This window comes from Bos javanicus, chromosome 19 (genome assembly GCF_032452875.1).
Source record: "Bos javanicus breed banteng chromosome 19, ARS-OSU_banteng_1.0, whole genome shotgun sequence".
Taxonomy (NCBI): Eukaryota; Metazoa; Chordata; class Mammalia; order Artiodactyla; family Bovidae; genus Bos; species Bos javanicus.
In genome coordinates this window covers 26,831,208-26,844,293 of record NC_083886.1, presented here as the reverse complement: position 1 = coordinate 26,844,293, position 13,086 = coordinate 26,831,208, and positions in this window count along the sequence as shown.

The window sequence follows — 13,086 nt, the reverse complement described above, 5'->3', positions numbered from 1 at the left end:
CTTATTGGGAATTAGATAAAGTAGAAACAGGCTGGTCAAGGCTAGCCAGGCTGACCAGAGATGCCCACTGGCCAGGAAGGACCTGGGCCTGGAGGTTATGGCCACCTCTCAGGTCTCATAGACTTTTCTCTTGAAAAAAAGCCGCCGTATCCTGGGATGTGTTCAGACCTGAAGGCGGGGGAGCTGGATCCTTGGCCCCTCCCTCAGGATTCAATGCTGCCTCTACAGAAGGCAGGACTCTGGGGCATCCTCCCAGCTTCCACACTCTCCCTCTCAAATCCACCCCACATGAGTGTCTGCAGCCCAGATGACCTTCCAAACTGTAGATATGACCGCATCATTTCTCTGCTTGGGCAGCAGTGTGGGGATTAAATCATCCTCTGTTAAATCAGAAAGGCCTAGGTTTGCATCTTTCCTGGGCCACCGTGAGTCACTGAACTCCTCTGTCAGACAAACAAGAGCATGGACCCTACGGAGTTGTTTGTATGAGTTCTATGAAATCACATCAGCAAAACATGGAAACCAGTGCCTGGCATATAGTGAGTAATGGCCTTCATCATTATCATCATCAACATCACTTTTTTATGGCTTCCCAGAGGCAGCGCCTGGTGAGCTAAGCCAAACAAAGAGCCCTGCAGCCAAGAAGGGGTGAGGGAGTGATCTTAGTCTGCCATTTGGATAGCTGTAACAAAAATGCCATAGAGACCAGTGGCTGAAACAACATTTATTTCTCATGGCTCTGGAGGTTGGGAGGTCCCAAATCCAGGTCCCTATAGATTTTGTCTGGTAAGAATCCTCTTCCTGGTTTGCAGATGGCTGCTTATATGCTGTGTCCTCATGTGGTGATAGGAGAGAGAGCTCTGGTGTCTCTTCCTGTTCTTAGAATAGCACTAATCCCATCCTGGGGGGCCCCACCCTTATGACCTCATCTAACTCTAATCACCTATCAAAGGTCCCACCTCCCAGGACTTCACTGGTGGTCCAGTGGCTAGGACTCCATGCCCGCGATGCAGGGGCCCCAGGTTCAAACCCTAAGAAGGGAACTAGATCCTGCATGCCACAACTAAGAGTTCACATGCCACAACGAGAGATCTCACATGCTGCAACAAGGACCCAGTACAGACAAATGAATAAATATTAAAAATTACTTATTCTTTGAAAAACAAAAAAAGAGGTCCCACCTCCAATATACATCACATTGGGAAGGAGAATTTCAATATCTGAATTTGGGAGGATACACATATTAGGTTCACAGCAAGGGGGAGGTTAGAGGAGGTCAGGCCATCTTCAAAGGGACAGTTGCTGGGCAAGTGGCAGGTCCAGCTGGTGTTTGGTAAAAGGCTCACCTTCTTCATCTTCTCCAGGTCTCCTCTCACATGTTTGAGCCACAGCACTTATGCTTTGAAAGAGCTTCAGTCATCTTTTCTCCACCTGTGAAAGGTCCTGAGCCTTGTGAGTGCAAGACATGGACTCATGTCCTGACGGACTTCCCTGTGATGTCGGCATATGCGTGTGATGATGGAGGGGCCAGGATTGGCTACCACTGGCTCACAGCGCTGACTGTGCAAAGATCCAAGCCATTCTGGGACTAGTGTTCAGACCTCAGTTTTGGGCTGGTGCCAGAGCTCACTCTGGAATTTCGGTCAGAACTCAGCCCAGGGCTGGGATCAGCCCTCAGCCTGTAGCCAGAATCAGGGCTCACACTGAACTATACTGGAGACTCGGCCTGAGGACAAGGAACAGAATTTCCTGCTATGAAATTTAAAGATTTCTATGAACATAACCCATGGCCAAAGCTTTGTGGGCATCAGGTTCTAACCAAGCCACGGATGCTCCAGGGGACTGAAATGCATCATTTCCGTCCATGACTTTAATGCATCTTCCAGTCCCCATGCAACATTACTGCAGACAGTTTTAAAAACAAGAATATCCACATAAGTGATTTATCTTCTGAAGCCAGTACACCTGCCATAACCATTCTGCAGCTTGACACAAAAAAAGGACCCTCAACAGACATAGCCCTGGCACTCACGACTCCAAACAGGCAGAAAAGTAAACCTCCCTTGAATATTTCCAAAGACCCATCTTCGAGTCCTCTGTAGCCAAAAACCCTTCCTGTGGCAAGAAGGGAGCCACTGGGCCAGAAGGACAGTGTGTGTGATGCTTGAGGTCATGGTACACAGGTTCGAAAGCATCTACCAGGAGAAGAGTGGGAGTTGGACGGATGTGGACCAGAAAGCAGAGAAGCGGAGTCTGGGAACCCTGAGTGAGAACTGGCCTGAGGATGAGGTGATGGGAAGGAGCTCAGCAGGGTGTGGGGCACACGGCTCTTCATCAACAACAGAGCACCTCAGGGGAGCCGGTCCCCTGTCCCTCAAGATAAGAAGCACGTGCTGCAGCAACCATGGTCCCCTCTCCATGTGGCCCCAGATGCCACGGCCTCCCTCCAGGCTCTTTCCTTCTGGGGACAGCAGACCTGCCCATGTCCAGCCTTCTCCGTATCTCACCCTCCCTAGCCTTGACCTCCCCCAGTCCTCTGCAGATTCAGATCTCTATTTCAGCCCTCAATTCCTCAACCGAGATGGTTCCAGAAGGCAAATTCTTTCCACAGCATTAAAAGATAGTTTATAGAAATAATGTTCCTTTAATTAAAAAAGAAAAAATGCCTAGAATGATACAAATTTTATAGCATATGACAGAATAAGAAAGGTCCAAGCTCTCGGAGAAAAAGGAATCTCTCCCTCTGCAGTATATTCCATGTGATACAACCTCCTCAGGCGAATGTAATATATTGACTCGGAAAGTTTAACTTGTAAGGTAATTGGGCCAAGCCAGCCACTCATTCTACTCCACAGCCCTCCAAAGACAAGCTCTTTCGGCCCAACTCATAAATATGAAGACAGGAGGAACAAACTCACTTCTGCTGCTTCTTCGTCTCTCTCTCTTTTTTTAATATAATTAAACAGTTAGTGGCTAAATTGCATTGTAATTGATTGCAAAATTGCTTTTTTAATGAGATTTAGATACTAGGAAATAGCTTTTTTTTTTTTTTTTCAATATGCCCAAAGTGAACTTGGACATTTGGACAACAAATTTTCTCCCTGACTGTCTCCTCAGCTTGTGAGACCCTGAGTCTTAGCAGAGAAGAAGGCCAGCTGACCCTCTCACCTCCAAGAGGGTGGTACTTCAACAACACCCTCCTCCCAGGACCCTTGAAGTAACTTCATCCCCTTCCCAACTCCACCCGAGCTGGGTCCCTAGATTATCCAGCCTGTCCTCCTCTTTTTCCAGTGCCCTTTTTTTTCATGCTGCAAGTGGAAGGAACAGCATGTGCAAGGGCCCTGGGGAAGTTTAAGGGAGAGGTTACAGCAATCCCACCGAACTGAGGGAATTAGGAAGAGGAAGGCAGAGACCCAGAGTGAGGCCGAGCCACTCTGGAAAGAAGCTTTGTCTCCATCAGGAAGGAACTTAAGATGGAAAGATGAGTACTGTGAACAGGTCTGTACCTAGAAAAGACCTCACTCTGGTTTTTGGTGTTTTGTTTGTTTCTTTGCTCATTTGCTCATTTATTCCTCATAACAATTCCAGAAGGTAGGTCTGTTATTACCCCCATTTAAGAGATGGGGATACAGGCTCAGACAGAAGGAAGGAACTTGCCCGAGATCACCCAGCAACTCAGGGTGATCAAACCTGTGAATTCTACAATGGCAGAGTTTGAACCTGTGGGGTTCAAACCCAGGCTGCCTGAGCCCACAACCCACATTATCACCCGCCTCACACAGGTCCTAGGTGCAGTTCCAGGTCCCAGGAGGCCTCGCTCTTCCGCCCTTCTTGTCCCCAAGTTGCTGTGTGACCCTCTTCTCTCTCATGCCCTTGGCATCCTCTCAATGACCCTCCCCACAACACTGGAGGCAAGTTAGTTTTGTCTCTGTCTCTTGCCACCTGTGGCTGAGACAGTGACTTTGGGAAATCCATTCTGCACAGATTCAAATAAAAATTCATCAAGAAGTCTGGAAGCAGTTGTCCACCCAGCACTCAACAGCATAAAGCCCCTGCGTACTTCCTACATGGCATGGGGATCAATTAAGGTAATGCTTCTTGCTGCTGGATAACACCAAAAATTGAAGGGCCTAACACAATGAAAGATCATCTCTCTCACCCAAGAGTCCAGTGTGAGTGGGTGTTCCTGGCTGGCAGACAAATTTCCTCCACTTAAGGATTCAAGGGTCCCAGCTCCCTCCATCTTGTGTCCCCACCATCCTACATGGCAAGGTTCTGAAAACATATTCTGTAAAGGGCCAGAAGGTAAATATTTTAGACTTTATGGGCCAGACTGCATCTGTCACAACTACTGAACTCTGCCATTGTAGGGAGAAAGTGGGTAATGAATAGATATGGCCATGTTCTAATAAAACTTTATTTACAAAACACATATACAAATGAGAATAACCATGTTTCAATAAAACTTTACTTGTAAGAACATGCAGCAGGGCAGATTTGGCCCATGGGCTATAATTTGATTCCTACATCCAACTGGCAAAAGGGATAAGGAGCCAAAAAAGGAATGCCTACTTCCTAAGCTCTTTCAGCTAGAAATGTCACACATCACTTCCATGTACATTCATGTGTGTGTGTGTGTGTGTGTGCTCAGTTGTGTCCAACTCTTTACGATCCCATGAACTATAGCCAGGATCCTCAGTCCATGGAAGTTTCCAGGCAACAATATTGGAGTGGGTTGCCATTTCCTCCTCCAGGGGATCTTCCTGACCCAGAGACCAAACCCACCTTTCTTTTATCTCCTGCATTGGCAGGCAGACTCTTTACCACTGAGCCACCTTGGAAACCCATTCATGTGTCCCTACCTAGATGGAAATGTCCCTGGCTGGGCAATCACTTCCCAGCAACAATGTTGCACTGTGGAAGGGAAAGCACGGGGTCTTTGGCGATTTACTAGACAGCCATCTCTGAGAATTTAGTTACGTTCAACTAATACCAAGCCTCTACTATGTGACAGGCTCTGTGCTTCATCTGGGAACACAAGGGTCCACAAGATACTGCTCCCACCCTGGAAGATTCAGAGTCTAGTTTAAATTGAAAATGCATCTGTTTTTAAGATAAGATTTCAGCTCTTTTTCTGAGGCTTCAAACAGGTGCTCCAAATGCCAGGCTGAAAACTATGGTCCTACCAGGGAGCTGATGGGAGAGGCAGAGAACAAATGAAGGCCTCACAAAGCAGGGACCATTGTATGCATTTTGCACTGAATCCTGGAGCTCAGCATAGGGCCTGACACACAGAGGAGCCCCAGTACTTATCAAATGAATGAATGATGAACCCCTGGCTCATTTCTAGAGTTAGACCCTGTAAGTTTGGGTGGAGGGAACAGGCTACTTCTCATACCTCACTGGTTTATCATCTACACCAGAAAATCTCAGATTAGTGTAATGTCAAAACATCAAAGAAGAAATTTTCATCCAAATGAAAAAAATAAAAACTTAGATCCATCACGTAGACATTTGGTCTAGGAGAGAAATTCTAGTCTTGCTGAAACCAGGAACTCTAAGACTCTGTGACAATAACAGCCAGGATTCAATACAATTCTTTACACCTGATAAAATGCATCTGTATCCATGAAGTCCTGGGAAAGCCTCATAAATGATGTGAGGTTGACAAGGCAAGCTCCATTCTCCCCATTTTACAGAGGAGGATACAGAGGACCCAAGAGGTGAAGCAGAGACTCCAAGTTCACATAGCTAGAAGATCCCCAAGACCAGGTCTGGAGGCCAAGGCTGATTTTGAAATCAATAAAGATCTATCCCGTCCCCTTGCCTGTGGCTCTGGTTTGAGAACATAATATCAACAAAGTACCAATTTCCAGAATTAAACTCATTTTTTAAAAAATGGTATTCCAACTTGTATCTGACCTAAGAAAAGTGGTCTTGAATATCTATGTATTTCAAATACAAAATAGTTTTAATTTAGGAAAGTTTATGGAATATGGTGCCCTGGGGCATGCCTCGCAAATGAGACTGGACTTACACAAAACCAAGAGACAGGAGCAGGGAGGCACTCTTTCACTTTGTGACCTCTGGCAAGTCACTCCCTTGCTCAGGAGTTTGATCTCAGTTGTCCCAAGGCGGGCAGGATCAGATGCTCTCTGGAGTCTTTCCCTACTCAAAGAAAAGTGCTGTAATCAATTCTCTTCAGGCCTTAGGCCAACATCTTCACATTCTCTTGATAATCCATTCTATAAGCATAGGAGGGAGACAGAGGCATTGGGCATTTACTTGAAGGAGGCTGGAGTGATATTCGTTCAGGCAGCCTCTGGATCTGAGCATCCAGACAAAGAGATCTGGAGGGCTGGGGGCAGCTGAGTCTCCACAGGCACCCACGAGCCAGGACATGTCATAAACTTCTCAGGTGCTGGCACAGGCAACCTGCTCCTCCTCACCCATCACTCTGCAAGGACTCTGACCCTGGATAGCATCCGTCTCTGTCCTCATCTTCAGAAAGTGGTAAGTAAGATGATTATGATCCATCGACATAATAATAACGAGCTTGGAATGGAGTGCCACAGTGAGCGGCAGTGAGGGAAGTCGAGTGGCCGATGCCTCACCCGGCTCCTCCAGGCCGTGGCGGCTGGTCCCCTGCACACACCCTCTGCAGAGCCACCTGGCTGAGCAGGGTGGGAGGAAGCAGGCCAGGGGCTGGGCTGCTGGGTATTTTCAAACCAGAGCCCGTGCTCCGGTGAAGGAAACGTTTGACAGAACTTCTCAGGGGTTTGCTCTGAATAGTAATGAGTGGCATGCTGAAGTCAGGATTTGTATTTCTTATTTTTCAAAAGCTGTATTGATGGGAGCGAGCTCACAATACAAACAGTGGTGATTGCAATCACTTGCCGTTCCCATGGCAACAGACAAGATTAAAAGGGCAAACAACGGAGCTGGAACTCTCTTCAGATTAAACTCTCCCGATTTTAATTGCCAGGCAGCACGCTAACACATGGAGTCCCTGGCTCACTGTTTAACAGAACGAAAACCTCCCCTCAGGAACTGACTGGGGACCCTCCAGGCCCATCACCCTGGCCCTCGCTACTTCCATCCAGGGCATTAAGCCCAACAGAAGCCAGCTGGTAGCTTCTGGATTACCTCCAGTGACAGGGAGCTCATTCCACCACTGGCTGGATATGGTCCCCTTAATTAGGCACTTTGCATGCATGTGTGTGTGCTAAGTCACTTCAGTCATGTCTGACTCTATGCGACCCTATGGGCTGTAGCCCGCCAGGCTCCTCTGTCCATGAGATTCTCCAGGCAAGAATACTGGAGTGGGTTGCTATTTCCTCTTCCAGGGGATCTTCCTGATTCAGGGATTGAACCCGCATCTCCTGCAGCTCCTGCACTGTAGGCGGATTCTTTTCTGCCAAGCCATTGAGGAAGCCCCACTGGGCACCCTCATAGCAGTCAAAGCCCTGGGCTCAGGCTGCTGAAGCAAGTATGAAGACAACAGTTGACAACAGCGTCAATTTTAATCAAAGCTAACATTACACACTGCTAATCACGGTGTTATCTGTGACCTTCGCTAATCCTCATGACAGTCTGCAACAAGCATTATTATGATTCTTACTTTGAAGGTACGGAGACTGTGGCCTGGGGAGATGAAGGCCAGGGTCACACAACCAGAAGTAGCAAATCCCAAACTGAAACTCAGACACACCGGATCTCAGAGCCCATGCCTCTGCCCCTACTTCAGCGGAAGGAATCAGCTGGATTAGGAGACAGTTGCTGCAGGGGCGGGCAGGAGCGAAGAAGTGAGGATTTGGGGACAGCTGGGATAGAAGGCACTGGCCCCACCTGCACCATGGTCTCTGAGCCCTGCGCCTCCTGTGAGGGGAACGCAGTCCTGCCCTGTCTCTGACTGTGCCGTCGTGTCCGCTGATTCTTTGGGGTCTGGTCTGTGGTTTCCAGGGCTTCCCAGGTGGCATGCTCTAAAGAGCTGGCCTGCCAATGCAGGAAACATAAGAGAGGTGGGTTCAATCCCTGGGTCGGGAAGATCCCCTGGAGGAGGGCATGGCAACCCACGCTAATATTTTTGCGGGCTACAGTTCATGGGGTCGCACAGGGTCAGACATGGCAGAAGCAATTTAGCATACAGTCTATGGTTTCCAGGGCCCCAGGCTCAGCCTGCCTCCAGCCTCCCTCTCCCCTGAGCCTGTGTTCCCTCCTATGCAGCTGCCCAGCATTTGATCAGCCTGGTTCAAAGCAATCTCCACGGGCCCTGGGAGAAGCAGATCTTTGGAAAAACAACACTGAAATAAAACAATCGTGAATTCACAAAGAAAATGACAATTAAATATGCCAACCCGGGGCATGTGGGGTTGAGCCACAGATAAAAAAGGTCTGTTCCCAGACTCAGTCCTTCCATCATTGATTCACCTCTCAGTTATTTATTGTGCACCTACTATGTGCCAGGCACTGCTCAAAGCATTGGAGGTTCAAAAAAGGCGTGACTTGGATCATCCAGAGTGAGGTCAGGGTGGGGAGAGCTGGCAGATGTGGCCGCAAACCATGCAGAACAAGGTAAAAAGTGGCAAAGGCTGCAAGAATGGCCTGAGCCTTTGCCACTGATGCTGAAGGACGAAGAGGGAAGGCTTCTTGGAGGAAAGGGCCTTTTCAAAAGTCATTCATTCACTCCCCCATTGAGCAATGTTTTCAGAGTCCCCACAGACCCTCTGCTAGGGGCTGGGAATAAGAGGACGGGCAGAAGACCCATCCCAGAAGATGGACTCACAGGCTAGTGGAGAAGATGACAGTAAATGATTAAATGCACGAAAAAGTGCCCCAAAGGATAAAAAGAGGGTTCTAGGAATGAGTAGAACATTACACTGACCTTGAGTAACATGTAGGGGGAGACCAGAATGATGAAGAGGTACTAGAAGGATTGGAGGTGGGGAGGGGAGGCTGATCAGTGGGGTCTCAGATGCAAACACACAGTTGTCTCATGGGACAATGGAGGAGCCTGTGATGAGGGCCATTTACAAAGTGTGGGCAGGGTGAAGGGAAATGAAGAGGCAGGTCATGGTACCCAGGGCTGGTGACAGCAAGAGGCGCTGACCATCTCCGGACCTGAAGCGGGGAAATGGTCACCAGGATCTGGAGAGAGGAAGTGCAGGGAGCTTCGTGATGGGGGCTCTTACTTTCAGCCAAGACACAACCAACCCAAGGTCCCCCGACCTCACTCTTTTGCCACAATTTGAACTCCTGCCAAGGCCTCCCGCTGGTCAAACCCAACAGAACCCAGAAAGCAAGGGATCCTCTTGACTTGGCCCCTGTGGTCAACCTCTCAGGGCATGAAGAGCAATAGACCAGAGCCAGGGTGGACCCAGAGGGACAATGGAAACATCTTATCTTCTAAGAGAATCACTCAGGGGCTTCCCTGCTGATGCAGTGGTAAAGAATCCGCCTGCCAATGCAGGAGACACAGGTTCGACCCCTGGTCCAGGAAGATCCCATATGCCAAAGAGCAACTAAGCCCGTGTGCTACGACTACTGAGCCTGTGCTCTAGCGCCCCAGAGCCACAACTACTGAACCCCACACGCCCTAGAACCCATGCTCCGCAACAAGAGAAGCTTCTGCAATGAGAAGCCCACGTGCCACAGTGAAGAGTAGCCCCCACTCGCCGCAACTCGAGAAAAGCCTGTGCAGCAACGGAGACCCAGAAAAGTCAAAAATAAACAAATAAATACAATTTTAAAACACAGATTTAAGAAATAAAAATAAAGGAATCACTCCAACTGCTGTGTTGAAATAGACCATCAGAGAACAAGGGCAGAGTAGAGAGACCAATTATGGGACACACTGTAAAAATCCAAGTGAGAGGAGCTAATGATGGCCCAGACTAGGATGGTAGCAGAAGGGGTAAGGAGAAACAGATTCTCGGTGTATTTTGCAGGTACAGGTAACAGAATATGCTGAGGCTGGATGTGGAGTACCCAGAGAAAGAAGAACATCAGAAGGACTCCAAAATTCTTAGCTGATAGCTTGGCTGTAGCTACCTTAGCTGTAGCTATCAGAAGGATGGGGTGGCTGCTCACCAAGCTAGGGAGGAATACAGGTGAATGTGGGGCGGAAGGGAGGGCAGAAGGTCAGATAAGGGGTTGTGTTTTAGACACATTAAGACTGAGAGCTTATTGATGTCCAAGTGGAGACGTTAAGAAGGTGACTGGATATGAAGGTCTGGAGTTCAAGGTAGAGGTCAGGGCTAGGGACAGGAAGGTGACAGTCATCAGTACAGACCTGATGGTCAACGCCATGGATGCAAGGTGAGATTCCACACAATACCGTGAAAGCAAAAAGTCAAACAAGGACGTGGAAGGAAGCAGCATTGTGTCACACCTCTGGCTTGGCAGTGAAAACATTTATACAGTCACAATAACGCAAACACAAGATACTGATTTAGCTAAAACTATGATTGAACTGTGTTAAGAAGATGGACGAAATATAGAAAGAGCCGGCAAGTGAGATCTACAAGTGCTTAAACTCAGGATCCCCAATAGGACAAAGATAACATTTGAAATCTAGAATGTCAGACTTGGTCATAAAAGACATTCCTGGTTCAGAGTAATCTGGAAGTTGCCCTAAAAAAAAGTGCCATTTTCCTTCCCCACAGCAGCCCTGTTCATTCCCTTGTTTGGTCAGATCCTGGGAAAGGAAGGGCAGGAGAGTTCCAATTTAATAAGTGACACATTTCTGGAAATGTGACTGTGTGCGCCCAGCAATCACTCAACAAATGCAGCTTCAGCACCCATGTCAAGATGCTGCGTTTGTTCAATAGCCTGAAATCACTGTTGGACACATAGCTTAAGTAATTAAACTGGAATGCATGTTTGAATATGTGTTCTAAAGAATACTTTTAATTTAAACATGCTCTTTCTTCCATTACATGCTGACTGCCAGGAAGTTCACTCTGGAAAGAAGCATGGTTCCCCCTCCCCCCCCCCCCCCAGTAATTCTGTGCTTCTCCAAGGCTACAATGCTTCAGCTAACAAACAATTCTACAAGGGGAAGAAAAAAAAACTTCAGAACTGTCTGATACAAAATGCTGTTATGAATTGGACTCTCATTAAGATGAAAGGGGGATGTGTTCTTTCAGGTTTTATTATCTTAAACCATTTGTTGAATGGATTCTTTTTTCCCTTGGAAGACACAAAGCTGTGACCCAGTGAGCCCACAGCGATAACGAACAGGCAACAGATAACTCGATTCTTTCACATCTGCTTTCCAGCTTCATGTGTCTCTTTAGACAGTTTGTGTTTTATTTAGTAATTTCACCTTTTCTTTACTCAAAACCAGGGTGGGTGTTTCCTCCCCGAGAAGATTTTAATGCAGCGGCTGAGGGTTCAAGAGAAAAAAAAAAAAAAACCACTGGTGAAAGATGCTCCATTAAAGTAAGAGTGAAGCCAAAATTGAAAATTGAGAGCTAATCTTTTCATATCTTTGGAATGGAAGTATTTTTAAATTGGCAATTTAAAAAAGAATAAAATGGGCTGGAATAATACAGTGCACGTTGGGCAGCAGCATTACAGTTCTCATTAGATGCTTTCCTCTGTTTGAGATTTACTTACAGAACAATGTCCGTTTTAGTGGGAAGAAACTCTTATTGATGAATTTGACGACGACTATGGAATTGTACTTGCCTTGTGGTGGGCTCCAAGGGCAAGTCCTGTAAAATGTGGACTTGGGGATGAAGGCATAGCCCTTCTTCCTTGGTAGCAACCTGAACTCTTATGCCCAGAATGTAGTGGAATTTACTGAGCGATACTAAGTATCTGTGCTTCTGTTTCTTTATTTCAAAGATAACCAAGAGTTCATTTGTCACAATATTGAGGGACTATCTGAATTTTCCACTGGAGGCAGTGTTGCCAGATCTCCCACAACTTCATCTTCATCCTAGGAGGATGCGTCCTCCGTTAGGAACGTTACCAGCTCTGCTGATCCGATTCTTGGCAGTGTGGGTAGGTATATATGGATTCTCCAGAAAGTGTCAGTATATTGAATGGCTTGAAAGTCAGGAATCTCATACATAATAGGGAAAAGTATTTTACAGGAGACAAGTGAGAAGTGAAAGGCCATGGATAAAAATAAGAGGAAGGATGCAATGAAAAGACAAAAAGAGATGGCAAGTGGTCTGAAGCATCCTGTTACACGGTTCACGGAGTAAGTGGCTTCAGGGATACTTGGGCATCATCATTTGGCAGACAGGAAGGTGACCAGTAGAGAGTTTTAGCGGCAAGCCCAGGAGCAGGGCACATTAACTCCACCCCCATTCCACTGCCCAGGGCTCAGGCACCTGAGCCCATCTGACTGCAGGCGGAACTGGGATGCAGGCCAGCTATGTGCCCAGAGATAAAGGAAAAGACTTTGGTGACCAGCCATCTGGTCCATCACAAGGATCCTTCTACCATAGTTCTAGGCTCCCAAGCTGCTTCTAACTCTCCCCAGGAATAACCAAGTTACTCATCGTGCCTGATGCGGGCTCCTCATGGAAGAGAGAAAGCATTGAAGTGGCACACTCTGATGATCACCGGCTCTAAATCCCCAGCTAACCTGCCCATCCCATGCCAGCAGCCTTCCTGGGAAGCTGGCTTCTGCACACCGCCAGAAATCAGTTCCCATCGAGGGCAGCTGTTCTTAAATTAACCAAAACAAGGCAGAGAGGGGAAGGAGCATTTGGAGAGACAGCTGATGGCTTCATTGAATCAGAGGAAGCCTCTTTGCTCCTGCTACCCTGCTGCCAAGCCTCCCCTCTCCGTGGGCCAAAGGATGTCTTTCAAGTTCCTTCTTCAGATCTGAACTCAGGGCTGTTCACCCAGAGATGGGGGCTTCTGATGCCAGCCCCAGGAACTGACAGGACAGCTCTGAGGGGCCAGCCGGAGATGCAAAGTCCCAGGAAAAGAAAAGGCACTTTTAAAGAGATACGGGCAAAATTGTCGGCAGGATGAATACAAAGTTTTGAGATCAGTGTCGCTTTTCTTGCTAAGAATTCCCCCAAGGAGTCCTGAAAAGTAGCTGCAAAAGAACTGAAGATTCGG